We start from the raw sequence: 5,598 nt of genomic DNA on the forward strand, positions 1-5,598 counted from the left end.
TCTCAAAGTTGCTAACTTGCTATATTTACATAGAGCACAATCCTCGGCATTGACTGGAAAAATTCCACAGAAAATAACACCCCTATCTGGATTTGCATTTGATTAACAAAAAACAGGAAAAACAGATAACTTGCACATGATTTGTCTGGCATATTGATCAACAGCTTTCCAAATGTCAAGATCATGGAGCTGGCTGACCATTCTTTGCATACATATTCCAGATGATAATTAAGTTAATGAATAAGATGTCGTAAATCCAGTTTATTCCATATTTTTCTTGCGATTACTATCACTCTAGCTATCGTACTTCTTCCATCTGCAGCTAGGTTTCTTATATTAATTAAAAGCTTACCTATTGTTCTTAGCATGGGGTCCCCTCTTGTCTCACTACAATTGCTATGTGGGTTATCGTCTTATCCACAGCTATTAATGATTTTTAAAGTGTGACGAAACAAACAAAATATATGTGTTGGTGAATAATTCTGGGCATCAAGATAAAATTAAAAGTCTGTCATCTTAAAGACTAATGTATGGATGATGTCTATTTTCCCTTTTTTTTCCATATCCTTTAATTTGTAAACGGAGACTTTGACTTCCATCTTAAAGTACTGCTTTCCTTTCTTCATCAACTTTTCATCTTTTTTATCTTTCTAAAGTCTATTCACTCTTCTTATTAAATGAAAAGGAAGTTTGTTGATGACTATATATATATATGGTGACTAATTCTGGGCAAGAAGATAAAATTCAAAGTCTGTCATCTTAAAGACTAATGTATGGATGATGTCCATTTTCCCTTTTTCCATATCCTTTAATTTGTAAATGGAGACTTCACTTCCATCTTAAAATACTTTTTTCCTTTCTTCATCAACTTTTCGTCTTTTTTATCTTTCTAAAATCTATCAACTCTTTTTATTAAATGAAAAGGAAGCTTCTTGGCTTTTTTTCTGTAAGGATACGGCTATTATTAAAATTAGAATTCACGTGTTTGACAACAAGACCGAATCGAACATGAGGAGGTGTGCTCTAAACCTAAGATAATAAGTATGTTCTCAACCGTTTAAACTTTTAAACGAGGTGATCACATATATAATTCGGCTAAATCGGAGAATCAATTTAGTTTCGCTAAATGTGTTTAATGGAGAAACACGAGTAGTATTAAATAGAGTTAGTTGTGTTGCTAATATTTTATAATGTCTTATCTTGGCATAGTATGTTGCTAGGATTCTGTTTTTGGTCTCTGAATTTGGATTCTGGACCGTATTGTCTTACTAATATTCTCCTATAATCACCGATTTTTGTGAAATGTTCCAAATTGAGTTGACACTTCAACAAATTTCTTACACCCCCGACCCCCCTACCCCACCTCCACCCAGCCCCCACTTCCCATCTCCGAGCAATTAGGAACCTTCACGTTGTTTCTCATTCATGCTTTATCCCCCACCCCTACCCCGTGATATCAATTACTCCATCTGCGTTAATTTATGTGTTTAAATTCAGTGTACAATAGTTAAACTTAACTAGTTTTTTGTGTGAATTTAGAGATATAGAATCTTCAAATTTTTGAACTAGAATTTTGTCAAGTCCAGATATCTTTTTCTATATGTTATTTTCAGTTGATTGCGTGTTGTTAACAAGTAATACAAGAAAAGAAGTAATACAAGAAAAGAGGTGAAAATGGCATTAGTACAGATGGGTATCTCTGTATTTTAGAGGATTTTTTTTATAGGGTGTGTTCGGCACGGAGGAAAATGTTTTTTTAGAAAATATTTTCTTGAAAAATAAGTGAAGTTCTTCCTTATTTTCTTACGTTCGGTTAGTTAGTGAAAAATATTTTTTAGAAAATGTCCATCCAAGCACCCAACCTCCACTCCCACCATGCCCACCACTCAGGGTGGGTGAATGATTTGGGGCGAGGGGGTAGGTGATCAGTGGATGGTGGAGGACGGTGTGAGTGGTTGGGTGCACGGGTGGTGGGGTGGGTGAAGATGAGGTGCGTTCGTGGGTGGTGGGGTAGGTGAGGATGAGGTGCATTCGAGGATGGTGGTTGAGTGGGAATGAGGTTAAACGGTGTGGGATGGGGGTTGGGGGGTGAGTTCGAGGGTGGGGAGGAGAATATTAATATGAAATGCCATTTGTGGGACTTTGTTAAGTTGCAAGATACACAACTATTGACTGAGTATACACTCAGATATCAGTTGTATATCAGCATGTTAGTAACAACAGCTGTAGTTAGTTAAATGAGTTGGATCTTAGCTGGCATTAAGTCAAGATTAGTTTGTTATGAATTCTGTTAATAGGCGTTTGGACATGTGATTTCATCTCATGAGGTGAAATCAGCGTTTGGATAAGCAATTTCATCTCATGAGATGAAATCCCAAATATCAAAAAGCGTAATTTGGGATTTGAAATAATGATTTCAAAAATATAAATGTAAAATTTGCCCATACGTTTATATTTTGTAAAAAAAAACCCATAAGTTGGTAGATATATTTACCAATCATGTTTAAATCATTTTGTTATATTTGCAAGTTGGTAAAATATATTTACCAATCATATTTACCATGTGGGAGGATTATATTAAAGAGTAGTTACATTACTATTCATGAACTTATCATTTTTTCTTCTTATTGAGTCATTTATTCTAAGTTTGATCAATTATGGAAAATTGATGGTTTATTTTTTTAGAAAAAAAACCGCAACTTAAGCGAAATACCTATCCTTAGCGTATTAATTTTATTATGAGATGCGTATAAAATATGATTGTAATGATCTTAAAAATTCATTTGGTAAGATTGTATAAGTGGAAAAATTTTGATTGTTTTTATTTGTGGGTTTTTATGTTTATAAAAAAAAAAAAACGCGTGTTAAATTGGTATCGTACGTATTAAGCCGACCATATGATTTAAATTTTCGCGCTAGATGAAATCGTATCATTCCCTCACCGCCCACCCTTCGCTTAGAACCCCCCCCCCCCCCCCCTGAGCGCGTGATAGTTAAGTGAGCCCCGATGCGCAATTTTTTTTCCATATCTCTCCTTCTCAACTTCACCGGCACCACAACACCACCACCAATATCCAATGTCCTATCATTTTTTAACGGGCAGTAATTAAATTATGCATCAGCCAAAAAAAAATAAAAAAAGAAAGGATTTCTTTTCTTCCTTCACAATCAGATCTCTTCTCTTTTGCAATGTAACTTTTTGCAATGACAAGAACAATGATGGGTACTCATCAATGGCATGGCTTTTATGATATTTTTATAATTGCTCCTTATTTAACAATTTAGTTGCTTATTCATATAAATAGAAAGAGAAGTTTGGGGAAGATGGCTGTTTTTCTGAAATTTGGAGAAGGAGAAGTTTGGGGAAGAGGGTGTGTGGGACCCCATTACTAAATAAAGAAAAGGAAATTTTTAAAAATTAAGAAAAATATGTTCCCAACGTTTTTCATTTTTAAAGTGCCTAAAATATTTAATTTTTGGTTTCGACGACCACATCCGAACGTGTAAATACAAAGTTAAAATTGACATTTTCTTCATTTTTAAACAACTTATTTTTCTAAAGAAAATATTTAATTTTGACCAATCGAACGTGACAAAATTGACAAATATTTTCCTCTGTACCGAACATACCCATAATTTTTTGCTTAGACAACGAAGGTTATAGTCTCTGTCACGGAGTAAGATCATGTGCATAGTGGGTTTCTTTCCAAGATGAGAACATAATAATTTTCTTTTTTTGTGGAGTTTCAAGTACCATTCCTTGTTTTTAGTTAAATGACGATATGGTCCACCAAATGTTCATATAAAATAATTGTGTTCTTTTATTTTATTTTGTTAGAACTTTTGTGGGCTTTTTAATTACTTTTGGTCGCTCACAAGTCTTTCAAAACTTCCGATTTCAATGTTCATGGAATAAGTATGGAAAAGGGAATGGGGATAGTCATCATCTTTATATCTTTTCTCTTCTTTGACAAAGGATACGATTAAGATCACGAGTAATGAACCAGTACATAAAATACTTTCTCTTATTGTTTTTCTGTTTCATTATTATTTCTTGATGATGCAAATTGGGTAGTTGAGCTAGTCCTGGTTACAGGAAATGTTCTTAGGCCAATAGGCCCCAAAGACAAATAGATTATGCGCAGTACCATTAACATGTTTTTTTATAGTATTTGTGGGATCATTTATACCTTACGCAAATTTAAAGATTTTGCATCTATTACCAAAATACGGGATATTGAAAGAACTTGCTATTGTTAAGGTTTAAACGTATGAAAATAAATTACACCTACTCACTGAGTCCCAAAAATAATTGTCATGTTTCGTTTTTCGAGAGTAAGTTTAACTAATCTTCCGAGCCAAACTAGATTAGATTAATTTAATATCTTAAAATTTAAATTTAAATACTCAAAAACTATACGAAAAGTACTATAACTTAAATTTCTTCTAATATCAATATGGTTAAAAAAAAAAAAAAAAACTCAAGAAGCAAAACACGACACATTTTCTGAGCGACAGGGTAATATTCTTGCCACTGTTGAAATTGTTTTTAACATGATTTATTTTACAAGGAAACAATTTGTGACATATTGTCTATTAGATCGTCATCCTAATGAGAATAAATTATTTTACTAGTTGATAAGGTAATTATTTACTGTCTTCTCATATGTTTAATTGTTCAACACTGACCCATTTGAGACTCTTCAATTATTTTGTCAAACCACCAATTTCCTTTACTGGCTTTGAAAAAACTTAAAACTCTCTGCCTGAAAAGATCATACTTTGACCTGTTCTTAGATTCACCACTGTTGGAGTACTTGTATTTGCAGTTTTCTCGGAGTCACTATACTAATCTGATTTGCTTTACGAAATGGAAAAAAATGAGTGGGCGTTTGGCCATAAAAATTATTCTTTGTTTTTTTGAAATTTTTTTCACTTTTTTTACTTTTAATGTTTGGCCATAAAAATTATTCACTTTTTTTTCGGAGTTATATTCCGAAATACTAATTTAAAGTTTTTTCATTTTTTTCACTTTTATACACTACATTTCACCAAAAACTATAATTTCAAAAATTATGGCCAAACATAACTCCAACTCCAACTCCAACTTCAAAAATTTCAAAAAAAGTGAATTTTTTTTTTTTATATTTATGGTCAAACGGGCCCTGAGAGTTTTAAAGCTTGAACACCGAAACTCGTCTTATACAGAAAAAAAATTAAGAATATATCAATTTGGAAAAGCTTGTGTCCAGCTTGGCGCTGACACTTGAGATACTCACTTTGGGTCCACTTTCTGTTCAGGTAAGAAGATGACTGCTTGGATTTCTTTATAGCGATAATATTTCTATTATTCTAACTGGTGTAATTTTTCTCTAAAGATGCTGAGCGTAAAAACAATTCCTTTTTCGCTCAACCGCTTGTTGCATCTAACTCTAAGAGTTGATTTATAACCCCTGTACTTTAATAGCCGTTTTAAATTTTAAAAAGTGGGGTTTAAATTTTTAAGAAAAGCCAAAAAAACCGCTTTTAAAATTTAAAAAGGATTTAAATATCGTATATAAAAGAAAAGGAAAAAATCAAATTAAATTGGTGGAAATT

This window comes from Lycium ferocissimum, chromosome 5 (genome assembly GCF_029784015.1).
Source record: "Lycium ferocissimum isolate CSIRO_LF1 chromosome 5, AGI_CSIRO_Lferr_CH_V1, whole genome shotgun sequence".
NCBI lineage: Eukaryota > Viridiplantae > Streptophyta > Magnoliopsida > Solanales > Solanaceae > Lycium > Lycium ferocissimum.